Source organism: Nicrophorus vespilloides, unplaced genomic scaffold (genome assembly GCF_001412225.1).
Source record: "Nicrophorus vespilloides isolate i.1.1-1 unplaced genomic scaffold, Nicve_v1.0, whole genome shotgun sequence".
In the NCBI taxonomy this organism is placed as follows: domain Eukaryota; kingdom Metazoa; phylum Arthropoda; class Insecta; order Coleoptera; family Silphidae; genus Nicrophorus; species Nicrophorus vespilloides.
The window spans coordinates 575,550-592,825 of record NW_017100106.1 but is presented as its reverse complement, the minus strand read 5'-3'; the positions used below and the strand labels follow the sequence as shown (position 1 = coordinate 592,825).

Below are 17,276 nucleotides of genomic sequence, written 5' to 3'. Positions count from 1 at the left end.
GGGTTGTGGCTAACAAACTTCTCTAAGTTGGCTGAAAAAAAACAAAATAAAAACAATTTTATTTTTAATTTTCATCATTTTGTAATTTCTCTACATAATTTCCATTTATTTCAATACATTTCTTAAGTCAGTACAGCCACCTTTTAAAACATTCCTCAAAATTTGTAACTTTTCAAGATCTACATTAACTGCATTAATTGGAACTGAAGACTCTTCCCCTCATTTTTTTTAAATTTTTGAAAAGATCCAGAAAAAAAAACATCTAAGTTTATTAATATTATATTGCTTACATATAAGAAACAAATGACTTTCACTCATACCAACTATTAGTTATCATATCTTCAATTGTGCATTGTCTCATATGTAAATAGTTTCAGACTTGTACAGTCATACCTCGATTAACGAATAGGATACTTTCCACAAAATTATATAGTTAAGTGAAAGTTCATTTTTACAATACTCAGGGGTTTCCAAACTGCGCCCGCAAATCTTTGGTTGTTAACATTTTGTGGCAGAAACTTCTTTAATTTTATCTTCATGTTCTTTGCTAAAAGATCTTTATCTTCCACATTTAATACATTTCTAAAATCCATTTCATTGACATCATCTGGATAACTACATTTGTAATTTCTTCAACATTAATTTCTTCTAGTACAATATGTATCCATATTTTATAGAATAACTTAATTTGTTTTTTTTTGTTCAATTTTATATCAAATTGCGGACTTAAATAAAAAAATCATTATCAGAGATAACGTTAAACGCGGTATGACTCTATAATCATTTAAATAGAGTATTGGTTAAGAAGGTTTCATTTGAGCTGAACCTTGATCGTCAGGTCCATTAAAAGTATTATATTCGTCTTTTTCGGTGCTTTCATTCAGCTGATAAACAAGTACACCAAGGACACAATGCAAAGAAATTCCACAATATGTAATTTGAATTATTTTCAACTTATATACATATAGTTGAGAATTATTTTAAAATAAAGATGTTCAAAAACCTAATAGAATTTAATTCGTGCTATATACCTATCTATTGTATAATATATACTTAATTACTAAGCATGTATTACTGGTATATTTATCTTAATAACAATATAATTTTATTTTTATTTAATGAAATTTAATGAAATCATGTTCGATATAAAGTAAAATATAAATAGTAATATAAGAAAAATAAATCTTAGTTATGAGCATATTGTATTATACTATAAAGGATTATTTATGATTCAAGCGTTAATTCAATCAAGATAACGTTTGTAAAATTGAAAATATTACATAACAATAAAATACGGATTTACTTGATAAAAGTGACAGCTAGAATGTCTTTAATAACATAATTAACCTGCATTAGCAGAAGATAATCTACAATTCGCGGATTTCAAGTATCCATTCGCAATTACTAGCATCTTGATAATGCATAAAATTAACTGGACAATAAACTTGTTTTATACTTGCTATATAATATTTGCAGAATTAACGAAGCATTCACCATATTAACATATCTGATCAACAAATCTCAAATGCATTTTTTTCTTTTCGTTTTCTATGGAAATAAATCAAATTGTTGTCATATTTAATACGTTAACTGACGTATTTACATTTAAATTAAAGATATCGCTACATTTTTTTATTTCTATCTAAATTCTTAATAAATTTACAAAACAAGCTGGGATTCTCTTACTTTATGTGTAATTGCATATATATATATAACACTTACTTACAATTTATGTTATTTGCATTTATAATTCAACTAATGCGTAACAGCTTTTATATTACCTACTAACAAATCGTTTATCAGTATGTATCTTATACATTCCTCGAGAGAGTAACAACTTTGTATAAGAGATTTAACATTTACACAGATGTTAGTAAACTCATGTAGAAACAACAATTACCGTTTTACGTTTACATTTTTTCATCCAATATACATAATCACAGACCGCTGAAAGATTAGTACCAGGCCCAGCTTAGCACAAATGTCGCCCTCCCCTCGTCGCCATTCCATTAATTTTACGGTTGCTTAACATATTCTGACACGACGAACAGCGCCCTTATCTAACCGGCGCCCTGGGCGGTCGAACAGACCGAAAGGTGAACCGCCATCAGAAACCTATTGTCCCGAAAATACAATTGTAAATTTTGAATATTTTTATAACATGCGTATGTTCACTATTTCACTATAATATTTCAAATAAATACTAGCAATACCTATAATCTTCATTTGGTTCTGCCAATATCCCTATTAGAAACTGTACAAACCAAGGACTTTAAAACCGCACAAAAAAGACTTGACTGTATATATATAACGCAATAATTTTATTTTTAATTTACTTAGTTAAAATTTACTTCCATTGAAATCTTCAAAACGGATTATATGGAATACGGACTGTTCAAAGACGCCTTATGCGAAGTATTGCTTTAATACCACTATTATATTCGAAGTTATTAAATAAAAAATATTGTGAAAAACTGTTTGTTATTAAATATCTTTTTATATTATTTGCAAAATACATTACTCACTGAGGCAATTTGTTTACTATAAATTGTTGATCGATTTATCAGTTTACTCTTGTCAGTTTGCAATTAATTTCTTAATAAATACACTCATATCAGCCACTGATAACTTCTGCATTTCTTTTGAATTCTATAATTATTTTGTTGATTTCTTTGATTCAAATTATAAATGCTCCATTATAATTCAGTTTTATTAATTTATATCACGTGATGCTCAATCAAAAACCAAGTGAAATATATTATAATTTATTTATTTTGATTTACATTTAGTAAATTTGTTTGCGGGTCACATTTATTAAATAAACTAGGAACTTACTATAGTTATATAGTTATGTAAGCATAAACCATTCTATAAAGATGCAATAAAATATTAGTAAATAAGATAAGTGGTCACTACTAGATTGATTAATAGTAATACTGTCAGTATTTCTAATAAATCATATAATAACAGAAAATACTTCCAATGCCAGGACGTACCGATAAATATATTGAAATTGACTAGTAATTAACATTGTCGAGATAGATACATATGTGATTGAAATCTTTCTCTAAATATGTCAATTAATTTAATATAAGTGTTCAAAATGAGAATTCTTGTAAATGGGACACATAAAATTTTACTGAAGAATTTATTTGATTTTATTTATAAGATTATGAGTTGAATTGGATGCCATGCATATTTGATTCTACTTCTTAGTAAAGATTTATAAACTACGTTTCTACTTGATGTTTTTAGGTTACTAAGAAGAAATAAATGATTATCAGTTTAAGATCAGAACGAGATCTCCTGGACTTGTCGCCTATGGGTCCAGTCAGAAAATCTGATATTAATATCAAACAAATATTTAATGCTTATCTTAGAAATAAGAATTAATATATTCTTTAATTTATTGCGAAAAATGAATATCCTGTTAATGTTTACATGTGTATTTAAGGATATTCCGAGTCTATAAATAACACACTGTAAATAAATAAATATTGGAAAAACCAATATGCAAATATAGGAAGATATGTTTATATAACAGTTACAATGATCTTTGGATAAATGCTATTTAAACTTGTCGACAATTAGTAGTACAGTTGTAGACTAAAATTGCATGCACTTCTGAGTCTTCATTGACACGCTCAATTAATAACCAGGCTCGCTCGGTTGTTTCGGGCAAGTGTTTTGTAAATTTAAATCAGCCCGGTTTGCCATTTGCACGAATCCCGGGCGCCAAATTAAAAATTGGTGCTGCTGGTTTTTTGTATGCAAGTCTGGCTGATGGCGACGGCGGCGGCTGCGTGGCGGAGGTCGACCCCAAACTTAAGTCTACACTTTTTGTTCTCCGTTTTCATTTTGGCTTGCCATTCACTAATTTGCAGCTTTTAAAAGCAGCAAACTTGTTTGCCGCAGACCAACCAATTGATTGGGTTAACATATGGCAGTGTTCTTCGCATCCCATTTCGTTTCGTTTCATTTCACGAGAGTGACGAGGGAGAGTGTAGCGTAGTTCCTACATGGATATAATAGCGCAGTTTCGTGGATTCACGCTTAATCTCCGATTGATATGTTTCAGCGGCTCAGATCAGTCCCCGAATCTGGATTGGATGTATGCGTGTTTGGGGAGAAGATAGATCTGCATAATGCCCTAGTTTGACATGTTGATGAACGGTATGGCCGTTGCACTCGGTCCCAAAGGACGCCCAGGTCCCGACCTTGCGAAGGGCTCTGAATATTTATTGCATTAGATGCATTAAAACTGTCTGCCCATAAATTGGGTAAATATAATATAATCGAAAGGGGATAACCCTTGGAAGCGAATGCGAATTTTATACAATCCTCAAAAACGCTACTACTACTGCAGTCACCGAGACTCGACAACATCGGCCTGCGGTGCTTTTAATAACTTCGCACTTCCTGAAAAATTACAGGCCATATGTTATAAATATAATATGCAGAGTGAGCCCATTCGTCGTCCTTCCTTTTTCTCGTCTCGCCTGTACATATAAATTGGCTTAATTGAATGCCTTTTACAAGACATGGAACAAAATAAAACCAAACGAAAAGTATCCAAGATTAATTAAATGTTCAGCTGAAATTGTTAGCTCCATTAAAGCGAGTGCATTCTAACTAATAAAAATGTCAATTATTAGGATTGTAAACGGTGCGGAACACGAATTAAAAAAAATAATAAAAAGAATATTTTCGTTCACTTCATTAACTACCAAGATTTTCCAATTAACATTTGTACGGACATTAATTATTGTCGTCTAAAGAGGTAATTTGAGAAAGTAATGATACGTGAAAGTGTTCTGGATTGAATCGAGGAGGTCCAGATGACGATAATATATATTGGTGGCGTATTATTTTCGGGTAACCGACAAATATATCTAAACTCCGTCTGCATTCCTGGCCTCAGGTCTCTTTCGATAGCCGCATTATGTTGTTGTGTGTGGCAAAAAACGATGAAAAAAAAAATAAAAGAAGCAACTAACCCCGAAGAAGTTTGCTTCACAATACACATTATACTCGAGAAAGAATATTTTATACATAAAACTCAATATCAATAGCGTATACCGTCAATATGTTATATTTTAAACCAATATAAATTTAAAATTGTTTGTAATTAATTGTATTATGTTTCTGAATACGTTATAAAATATTTATTCTTATAGTATTAATTTATTTTATATTAAGATGTGTTAATCTAACAAATCTTCTTTGTTACAATAATTCTATTTGTCTCGAATTGTTATAACTTTTCAAAATATGAGTAAAATTTGATTAAATATTAAATTATATTATAAACATAAATAAGTTCTCTACTATCTCATCACTATTGTGATATATAATTTGGGAATTAAATTATTTTAATTTTGACAGAATATTTTGTAAATCGATTCGGTATTGAAATTCATAAGCAATTTGTAGATCCAAGGGCTTGAGACACTTCAATCTTCTTGTTGTCAGAAACATGTTGTCATCAATAATTCAATATTTTTGTCTACAAGTTATACAATTATGATTTTAAATAAACACTGTATCCTAACAAAGTTGCAATGTATCAACAAAATTCAATATTTATTACTAACCTAGACAAACAAAACCATAATTATATTCTGTGCGTTCACCAGTTAATATTTAATCATTTTCTACTAATTATTAAGCTTATCCAAAGAATTTCATTACTATTCAGTTAAAATGAAAAATTGAACAAATATTAACTTAGAACGAAAGAAAAAAACAATTGAATTATGTAATTGTTTTCAATGATTAATGAGATCATCATTCATTACTACCTCTTACAAAAATCTGCTAACAAACAAAATTTCTTCTTCTTTAGTATTTTATTTTTTGTCTTACAAAAACACATCAAAATATATAGCAGTTACAGGACACTAATAATTAAGACATCATTTCTAATCTGTGTAGGCAGCATTCTTTCAATTTCCATGTTTAATTATTATTTACCATTCTCGGAACGGCGGCTTCCGATAATTAACATTCAGCAAATCTTTATTGTACCGCTATTTGCGTGGAAGCGGTTTTAATAAATAAGAGACGAAATTAAATATTTATTGTATAGTTGGCCGGAGAATTCAATTGATTTTAAAACGAAAAGAATGTCTAAATATTTCAAATGGATATTTCTGGATTTACCTGCGATGTAAATAATTGGGAAGGCTAAGAGGATATTTTTAAATTCACCTCCACCAATAATAATAATCGCCTTTGTTTTCTTTTTCCGTCTGGAATAATGATGTGCTGTTCCGAATTTTAAAAATAGCATCAGCAATTAGTTTTTATAGCCGTTGCATAACTAACGGCATAATTAAACTTGTTTTTGTATTCGTTGTATTACATTTAATTGGATTTTAAAATAGATTTTCCGCAAAAAATAATTATTTAGCATATAAATGAACTGTATTATTGGGTCGTAACCACTATATTATTATATAAACAATATAATTTATTCATTTTAATTGGATCATAAATGAAGTTCTCCAAATGAAAACCATGGAAACCTACAAATTGGAAACGGTAGCAATTGTGGCTTGAATGACGCACACGTGTTTTAGCTATAAATCTCCTTGACAACACCTAACACAACCCAACGACTGAAATAGTCCAAATCATTGGAAGTTTGTAGATCATTTTCTGAATGTTCACTAAAAATGCATGGATTACTAGAAAAGAGTTGGTAAAAATAAAATGTTTATTATTGATGAATATCAAAATGTTGAGTAATATAATTGAAATTTTTGAAGAAAAGATCGAAAAGATTACGCATAAAAGAAAATCAACTACAAAGGTGCAATAAAATACGAACGGTTCATCCATAGCATTGCTTGGTTACCAAAATCCATTGCGTAAAATGCATTCTCATGGGTCCAACTAATGCAGTCGATATCACTGAATATTAATTGAAAATTAGTGAATGAATAAATGGAAGAATAAGAAGTTATCCATTGATGCGTGTTGTTAAATTTGTAGATAAAAAAATGAATATATATGAATGAGTTAATTAAAATCTGCATATATATGTCGGAAGAAAGGGATAAACGACCACGAGAAGTGTCTGTTCGTAATTTAGATATCTCCTAAATTATTCCGAAGAAGATTCACTTGAGATTCGGAATTATATATAAGCGGTATATGAAGATGAACATAAAAAAAGCGCTTAAGCTAACAAGATCGTTTCGTATATGCATTTCGACACATGTTTATAATTGACTGCATGAATCACTTTTCAAATCAAGAGTTTTATTAAAACGAATGCATGTATACATTTCTTTTGAAAGCAAATAGTAAATCGTGTTTCGGGGTATCAAATCGGATATTTAAGTCTATGTCAGAGTCTGTCATTTTTTGATTACTCGTTGATTCTCTTCAAAATTAAATAAAATTTGAAAACTTTTTATTATAGAAAACGATATGTTGCAGATATTTTATAACACCTTCTTCCATCTGGAGTTTTACGATCTTTGCGAATATGATATACTATTACTTGGCTTCAGTCCAAGAGTAATTTCTGAACTTCCTTGCTTGTAAACAACAGTGTCTTCAGGTCGCCTCACGTATTCTGATCCGTAGTTTAACCTTAATATTTGTCAGCCTTTTGTCCATATATTCCATGTGTGTCTTGGACGTTTCTTAGCTTTCATCGCGACTTAATTGTCTGACATAAACTAAATTCTCCTATTTTCCACATCAGCATGTTTCTGGCGCAGCACGTGATTGCCATTATTTCTGCTTGGAATACTACCGTAGGGTAATTCCCAAGGTTCTTCGAGACGTCTGTTCCGAATCGTAGATTTTCGACATTTCCCCTAAACTTTGATACGTCAGTAAACTATATCAATCTTCTTTCTTTACCATTTTACTCCAGAGACATCCATTTTATAAAATTACATAGATAAATATATAATTCTCAAAGAAAAGATTATGTTCATCATCAAATAAAAACAATGATTTCCTTTACATTCTTCAATAGTAACTTATTTTTTTTAATTAAAGTACTTCATTTATTAACCAAAAAGTACATATTTTTATATGTTTTCTCAGATTATTTACATTACTAATAAACTAAATTTGTAAAAAGATAATACTAAACTAATAAAGATTTCATCTTTACGTCACGACAAAAAAAATATAAATAATGAAACACAATGGATATTTTTTAACTATATTATTAATTACCTTATATATCGATTGATCTGAAACAAAAAACGACATATAATGCAATTATCAAAAGTTAATAATATTTAATACGTTTTCTCTTCCTTTTCTACACCTTGAGAATTAACCTCAACTAGACTTTGAATCTATTTTTAATATATAAATTTATTACCATTAATGTATTGGTTTTAACTTGTATTGGTTTGTTCTTGAAGATTTTTTCACTGTATTTTTATTATGCAATTACAAGTAATAAATCGGAGAGTTCACACAACTATAATATTTATTATCGCCCTTGACATTTAACTCAATGTTAATTACTGTGGCACTGTCGTTTACTGATGGGAACTCAGACATATATGTTAGGTATTTAAGTTAAGAAATTTACATATCTAGAATTTCTATTGAATTTAATATATTATAATTAAGATTATATCTGTAATTAAGAAGCTTTCTTTCTTATTCGTATTTATTTGTATAGTTATAATTTAGAAGTAAAAAAAAACATAAATTATTAAAATAAAATTGTAAAAATAAAATATTATGTTATATTAAAATATTTTCTACTAAGAATTTAAGATCTATTAGTGTGTAAATATAACTGTAGGATTGAATAACAGAAAAACAGAGAATCATGATCAACCATTGAACCATGATCATAAGGAAAAATGAAGAAGAAAAAAATCATTTTAGAAGAAATTAACATTTAAGAAACTACTACAAAAATGAAATTGACAATTGAAGATAATTTAAATGATAAGATTACATATCTAACAAGCACAACCATTATATATAGTAGGATTATTGTCTTCCTGTCATCAATTTTATTCAACTTCAGAAGCCAAAACTAACATGCAGCTTCATTAATAAGCGATCAAGATAGTAAACCAATAGGATACTTATCATTTATCAAGTTTGATAGTCCAATATTTTTTTTTTGTAGCAGTATAAATATAAAAGTTTAATATAATTTTACCAATATTATTGAAACTGTATCAGTATTTAATGTTAAATAATTATATGTTCATCATCAATGCTTTAAGAAGAGTGGTATGTGTTCTTACAACTAAGTTGTAGTTTTAGATTCTCAGTTAATAATCTGTTGGTTCTGTGAAACTAATGTGATCCAGTTTGGATTTCACTGTAAACCAAACGTGTTTTTCTTTGCACTTCAAAAGTTTAAGTGGTATTAAATTAGTCCAGCTACCGATCCTATCCAGAAAACGTGCGATTCGGTTCTAATTAAATGCAACATTTGTTTATCGTCGATGACTATTTTTACTTTATAGCCTTTAGCTCTAAAAGAGCTTGGATCAAAAATAAAAAAAAAAAGAAAAGGAACAAATAAATATGCACTCAACACAGGCGGATGCGTGAATAAATAATACATTTTAAAAGCCAAGATGCGGTAAGTAGTAACCATGGGGACCAGATTTTTTCCGAAGCTCCTGTGGAGAACGAGAAGTCCAGAAGCGGAAAATTGGTTTTAGCCGTGCGTCCATTAATGGAATCGAACCAAAGACGACGAGATGTGAGATGAAAAGCTCCTTAACATGTAACATTCTAACGGAGTTCACGTGGTTTTATTGTTGCACGCCGCTCAATAATAGCTAATTAATAAAATACCTGAGTCTCGTGCAACGTAAATAAAGGAAGCACAGCGAGCGTACCGGGATTTGCATTTCGAATCAATATAATTTGTAATGCATTTCCCTTAGAATCAATACACCTTAATTTATGCCCAACGGCAAAACCATTTTCCATCAAAAATAGGTAAATAAATCCGTCGTCCGCAAAAAGGTCTTATCTATCATTCATTCGGTCTCATAAAACCATAACATCCATAACAACCCATCCCCCAAAGAAAACATTAACTTGCAACCACCCCATATAAAATTCATGAATGCCGGCCGTGTTTCGGCCAATAAATGATGGATCTTCGTGTACACATTTCAGCTGTTTTATTATTACATGGGCCAGACAAATATAGAAGTGAATGATTAATCGGGTGGAATTTAATTAAAACCGACTGCATCTATTTTTCTACCCCTCAGAATGCAAGCAATCTTATCGGACGACCATATTTTTTTTTCTCTCCAATCTAATTAGCTATCAGTGTGTCTTGTTTTATCAACCCTCGAACAGACCAACGGGGACGTTTATCTTACCACCGAAGCTACTGCATTTTATTTTCTTCATCACATGTAATATGTGCGCGATAAAGCACTGCTCTTCCACGATTTATAGCATTTACCTGTCAACACTTATACAAATATGTATTAAAGTGTCCTTAATTACTTTCAAAAAATCTTTTAGCTACCATAATAAAATGATACAATTTACACCTTTACAAATTTACAAATACATTATACGGTTGGACTGAAATGATTAATTATTCACATATTTCTAATATAAGCAAAGAAGTTTTTCGTGGAAAATAAATCACCAAAGACCAACTAAATACTCTAATATAGTGTTTCTCAAACTTTTTGGTCCGCGACTCCCTTTTGTACTTAAAAAAGACTCCCCAAGTATTTTTAGCGAGTCCCACTTGAAAATCACTACTCTAATAGACACTAACAACTAGAAAAAATACATCAATATCATTAAAATTTCTAAATTAACAAAATAATAAAAAAAATCCTTTATAGATTTAAGTCTCCTTTTGTGCAGTCCATTTTAAAGTCTATTTTTATACGATTTCAAGCAATTCTGAATATGATGGAACCAATAACCCGGACTATACAAGGTATTGATAAAGATTATTTAAAATTAGCTAATCTAATATACAATAACAGATTACTCTCAAATTTTAGCAAGAATCTCCCACATATTTCTAGCAAGTACGTGCATGAATACAGTACATTACTTTATTATATAAATGTTAAACATTTTATATATAGACAAAAACAAATCATATAACCACATCCTGAGTATAATTACAAATATCTCAGATTAGGAGGATACTAGCAATATTTCTTAAGACTATACCAAAATATTATATAATTTAAAATAACTGGTTCCTTAATTCACTAAAACCATGAATCTTATGGTGGATTCACAATAATGATATATAAATATTGGTAATTAGTAATTTCAATAATAAACATTATAGAATATTTTATGAATATCTGAATAACCACGTAAAATTATGTTTTTATTGTTTAAATTTAGAATTTTCTATTAAATAGCGAACATTAATTTTCAAGTATATACAGTGTTAATGTTACCCCATTTTAATTCTTAGTAAAAAAAATACTAATAAATATTTAAAAGGAATTTGGCGTAAAATATGACCAGAAGTTATACTGCTTAACGCTTTGAGGAGCTAGAAATTCTTAAATGTCTAAACCTAACAAATTTTCATACAACTGAATCAGACAACTTCTTCAACTGAATCAACATCGGATAGTATGGACGATCGATTCATGGCTTTCCTGTAAATTTTCTAGAAAATTATGTCCAAAATGTGGTACATTACTTGCACCGCCGCCCCTCAAAGAGTTAAATGAGATTAAAAACTTTTTTTTTTTACTGAATATAATCTTTGTTAGAGAAGAGCTGTTATTGTTAAGCGATGAAAGAGAGACGAACATTAACTTTTTACTAAATAAAACTTTTCTTTCTTCGCTTAACAAACTAATTCAAGTTTAATATATATTAAAATATAAATAATATTGGAAATATATTTGTTCTCTTACATAAAATGCAGTCGCATTCTCTAATGTACTGCCAAAAAACATAAAAAACTATTCTCAGTTGCGATAATTTACATTATTTTTGTTTTCAAACGAAATTTCTTTTACATAAAATTTAGATAAATTCAGATATGCGCTGCCAGTACACATAAAATAGAGAATATTCTAGTATGTACGGTAATTTAAAAGTTATTTAAAACAGTATCTGTCGATTGTGCAAAACGTTTCACTAACCAGATTCGAGTTTATTTGCATTGCAGTATTTATATTTGTTTTGCACTTCAATTCCTCTGTTCATCTGCATTTATATAATACGCATGCATGTATTCATGCTCGACTAAGCAGAAAAGTATTTACTCAATCTTTGCTTATGCTTCAAACTTTTATTCAATTACAAATTTAGTTTTTAATTATTTCCTATAATAAAGCATCGACTTCCTAGATCAATTTTGATTTTAAGTTTATGAAAGTGAAAAATTATTTTAATATACAGATATTGGCAAAATCGATTACCCTCATTATGTGAAGTATTGCTATATTTTAAAATAAAGTTACATTACGAAAATTATTTTAAATTGCAGTGTTTTTTGTACCAAAAGACGCTCCTTTCTTATTTTATTTTTAAATGACTAATAAATGTATGCTAAAGTCGTGCGTTTGTAGTCTGAAAAATAGTGTATATTATTATTAAACAAGATATATAAACGATCTTCTAATCGCTTTGGCATGAAATAAACAGATTACAATATTTATTGAGCAATGGCTTTTGATGTTTAAGTAATAAAGTAACGGTTCCGAGAATTCTCTTTATATTCCATAATTCACAATTGAACGGACAATTGTATAGTTAACTTTTCCCTGACTCCGCAGAAAGTGATCAATTGGATCGAGGCCGGGCTATCTTTATGACTATTATGCAATGCCAACATATTCACAACTGCGGTCAATTGATGCGAATCAAACCTTATAAACCAAGAATTATAACCACTATAACTCAAGCTTATGCAGTTCCTGGATGGTTCCATCATTGCTATTCTAGATAAAGAAGTTTGCACAATTCCTGTTTTAAATAAGACGTAAATCTATACCAACATCATTCAAGTATAGAATTATATAAATCTTTTGTAAAGCGGATATTTCTAAAATGCGAACTGATTTACTAAATGTTCTGTTCAATAGATTGCTAATAAATATGGCAAAAAGTAACATTAAATTATAATTATAAAATAGTAATATGTATATATTACTATATAATCTAAAAATAAAAAGTTGCATAAAATAAATACGAATTTCCTTGAATTCTGTGCGCATTATAAAAAAGAATACTTGGATTTTCCATACTTTTTTTTATTTACAATGAACCATTCGACTTATAAAAAAACAAGTATTTTTATAAGTAGTTCTTTTAAAATATAATATTTCACTTGTACGTGTATAATCTTAAGAATGCCTATTTCAATGTTTACTTTAAGAGTTCTGTATAAGAGTTCTATATGAAATATTACTATTGTGAAGTAGGATTCTTGTCTTCCACTTAAACTTAACAAGACGTCAGATGCACTTTGTTAGATTGACAGAGAACACAGACAATAAAATTAGTTAATAATATAAAGAATATCAACAACATTAATTCAAAACAACAAACATAAAAACCACACACAAAAAAAATAGATATTTAAACATAGATTATTTGCAAACACAGAACAATTTACATTACAGTACAGCATAGTTCAACCTCGATTAGTCCGGTTTGAAAATTTCAAAACAAACTATTCAAAATATTAATTGAGCAAACTACAGTTAATACACGCACGTTTTTTTTTCTTTTATGCACAAAAATAGACGACTCCCTTTTTGAGGGAGAAATACAGCAATATATTTAGCTGATTCAATAATAATCGATAACTTTAGATAAAACAACAGTTTAAACAAAAATTATAATTTATTAAAATTACAAATTTACTTCAATGCTCCACTCATACATTGTACAATAAATTGTGGTAGATAAAAAGAAAATGTGTGACACTTTTGATAAGACCATTTTTAATATTAGTAAGTAATAACAATCTGATCTAGACAATATTTATGATTTATTACAACTAAACACATTTATATTACAATTTATATTTGAAGCAAAAAAAATATAATATTAATTTCAAAATTTAACCTTATATGAAGAATCAACTTACTATAAATGAAAAATTGAACTAATTTTATTTTACCAAAGTAAAATTATCATATATCGTAAAGTGCGGGTTCCGCCAATATCCCGAACTGTTTGAAACAATCGAGAATTTTAAAAGCGCATTATAATAAACTGCATAAAAATAAACTTGACTGTATAAAAGAAGATTATTTATATATAAACAAAATAATTTTGTGTACTTATTTTTTGGATATTTTTATATTGACAATTAAATTTAAGTTTGTTTGAAATTTTTAAACCAGACTATAGTGAATCCGGGATGATGAAAACCGCACTATGAGAGGAAACTGCTGAATTTGAAGATTACTCATAAAATTTGTAAAATATATTTGATATTATATAAATAACATTAAAATATATTTATTTCTCCCTGTATCAAATATTACAAAATCACTTTTTTTTCTAAACATTTTATTTTCTATATCCATAAAAATATTGTGTTTTCGTTTAGATAAACCTCACCAAAATATATCATCTTAGTTATTAAACAAAACTATGTAGATACAAATTAATTATAAATTGTTGATACAAACAATATCTATTATGTAAGAATTTGTTGAGTATGAAATAAAAATGATGCTAACTGAAAATAGATAAATGTTATCTGCGTCGAAGACAATAAAACCGAAAGAAAATAGTAATTAATTTACATTATTAATGAGCCAATGCAGAAACCGAGAAAGGTCATCATTTTAGTAATCGCAGCCGCTGACCCACAAATTTATTACAAATACAACTAGTATATGTTTTTCATATTGGATCTAATGCAACGACGACACTGTTCAACGTTTTCAAAAAATCTGTGCTTAAACGTACATTGTTCTTCAATTGATACATCTAATTTATAATTATATAATGGATTAAAGTGCTTATCATAAATATGTAGTAGGATAATGAGCATATACAAGAACCAATTTGGCATTAAAGACAATGAATTGCTCGAGTCGTTCTATTTATAAAGCACTTTATTCTTTATTTGGCTGAATTATCACCAAATATAGAATGAGCAAACATTTTCTTAAGACAAGTTAATAATTTTTGGTAGTAAATATTTTGTATTATATTAAATTGTTGATGAAATTATAGTGTAAACACGTTGTTAAGTTAAAGTCATTGGGAAAGTACAAAACTATATGGGAGAGTAATATTTGATTGATTCGTATTTGTAAAATCATTTAAGTTAATATTATTTTTCATAAATAATGCACACTAATTTCAATCTGTGTTATGTGTCGGATATAAATCAAGTTTGATACGTGTGTATATGATGATGAAACTAGTTTCTTTCGAGTGGAGATGGAAAAAATGTATGGTAAGAGTAATAATATAATGAGCTGTACCTTCGACAAAGTCCAATTGAACCGTGGAAGAGTGTTGGTCTTGTGTAACTGGTAGCAGTGAGCGTGGGAATAAATCACTTTTAATTAGTTTAGTCTCTGATTGATCCAGATCGGATTCGTATCGTGTGTCTTCTCTGTATGAGTCTTCGTCGTATCTGGAAGGACAAGAGATGTTTGAATCGCGCCACCCGCCACCTGGTCGTGTTGGACGCGCACTGAAGAAAAAAGCCGACGCGGACTCTCGCGCTGAGGAGTCACATGGCGAGACAAGGCTGTCTCGTGGTGGGGGCGATGCGAATAGGTAGAAGAGATGCATTCAAGAATGCACAGACTGAATCAGGCATTATCATCATCATGCATGCTCTACTCTACTGCAGACTACTCACTCTACTCGCTACCATAGACAACAATGTCCCAGTAGATGCGTGTCTGCACCTCGAGCAAAACCACATCCATCTTTCAACCTAATTCTACTTAACAAAACGATGATAAATACATGTTCGCTAATTGAGAATTCTTTATGTACATTAATTATCCAACGAATTGTTGATCCCGTTGGCCTTTCGACGCTTAAATCGGTAAATATTTATACCGAAAACGAGTTGTTAATCCCGAGGTGATTTTACATAAAATTTGTAATCCGTTCAGTCCAATGATACTGGCATTACGTTAACACAATTCAAAAAGAAATCTAAATCTCTAAAATAAACACATACATTGTTTCACAACTACGTCATGAATAAAAATAAATAACACTACAATCCAACAAATAATAGGAATATCTAATAAGCAAAATCTGGTAAAACCAGATGAATCTGTAGAATTATAAAGGGTTAAAACATCATTCAACTAAATGATGAACTAGTAGGGAACCATTATGGATTCTAGTGGTACTCGGTGAATGCTTGGAACTATACACATTAAGTAAAATGCAATTGTTATTGAGATACGTACTCGTATCAAAAGCAAATTTGTCAATGATCTTGAAGCAGTTTATCTTGTGGAAGTGATTTTTTCCAAAACTCTCGGAGGGTAAGGTTAGCATAGAGCCTTTTGTAATAGGTTAGGTTCCACTAGTATACATGTGACAGATTTATTTCAAGCACAAAGAGAAGTAATGTTTAGAATATGCTGAAATGCAGATTATATTTTCAATAAATAAACCCTATTTGTATCTATCCTTTACGAATTTGTTCATTCCTCTTGAATAATCACAAACGTCTTTAAATAGACAAACCATCAATTTTCAAACAAATCTTATGATAATATAATAAAACAACATAATTTAACATAACATAATCTAAACAAAAGCTACAGACGGTTGACATATTACTTTTTATGCAATGTAAATTATTTTAATAAGTAACAAAATGATAATTACTTTGACAACCTACTAGTACTTGATATTGTTGTTAATAAACATATTGTTTATTTTGTCCATAGATTATTATTTTTTGGTCTAAACTTAAAGTTGTGTTATGTATTATTGCCCACATATTATTGGTCCCGATTCACTATACTACCGTTTGAATATTTCAAATGAAACTTTATTTTTGCTAATATTGAAATAAATTCTAAAAAATAGTATACAAAATTACTTTTTTTTATTTATTTCCTTATTTAGTCCGGTCTCTAACAATCCGGAATATTGTCTATTTACAATTAGTTACAATATGCATATCATATACAAAAATACACCTAAAATAGTTTTATCTTAAAAATGGAATACACTCAAATTGTCATCTTGTTTTCCTTGGGTTTTAAAAGATGCGTTTGAATTACTATCGTCATAAATAACTGTTTTTTGTTGAGATATAACTGATATTCTTACTGAAATGTCAAGTTGTACGT

At 29.1% G+C, this 17,276-nt stretch overlaps 1 protein-coding gene across 3 annotated transcripts in view; it reads right to left on the bottom strand.

Moving 5' to 3' along the window:
* The window catches only part of LOC108568279 (extracellular sulfatase SULF-1 homolog), a 103,220-nt gene extending 87,550 nt beyond the window's left edge, over positions 1–15,670 (bottom strand). Inside the window, exons 1-2 of one of the 3 annotated variants that reach the window (XM_017929257.1) lie at positions 15,426–15,670; positions 8,203–8,219 (exon numbers count right to left, since the gene is read on the bottom strand). The gene's annotated coding sequence lies outside the window, so the exon portion shown is untranslated. The remainder of the gene's footprint in view (positions 1–8,202; positions 8,220–15,425) is intronic. The other 2 variants (XM_017929256.1, XM_017929258.1) reach the window with 2 other exon arrangements.
* Positions 15,671–17,276: the final 1,606 nt, after the last annotated feature.